We start from the raw sequence: 354 nt of genomic DNA on the forward strand, positions 1-354 counted from the left end.
CTCTGTATTGACTGACATGCATGGCATTCCCTTTTGAAAAAGCAATGGAAGTCAATGTAAAGTTATATGTAATCCAATGTAATATAAAGAAGATTATGATAATAAAAAAATAAAAATTAAAATTAAAAAAATAAATAAATAAGTCCCTGGAGGGACCAGCAGTTAGCGTAATGGCTATGTTACTGGGCTCCCACATAGTCAACCAAGGTTCGAGTCCCGGACCCAGTGGCTTAAACTCACGGTGGGCCCATGTGCATGTGTGCCCAGGATTTCAAAGGAGAATGGAGGAGAAGGGATTGTGGTGTGGCCATCCCCCCTGGGGGGCAATTTCTCACTTTCTGTCTCTCTGTCTCT

This window comes from Tupaia chinensis, unplaced genomic scaffold (assembly GCF_000334495.1).
Source record: "Tupaia chinensis unplaced genomic scaffold, TupChi_1.0 Scaffold000104_1, whole genome shotgun sequence".
Lineage (NCBI taxonomy): Eukaryota > Metazoa > Chordata > Mammalia > Scandentia > Tupaiidae > Tupaia > Tupaia belangeri.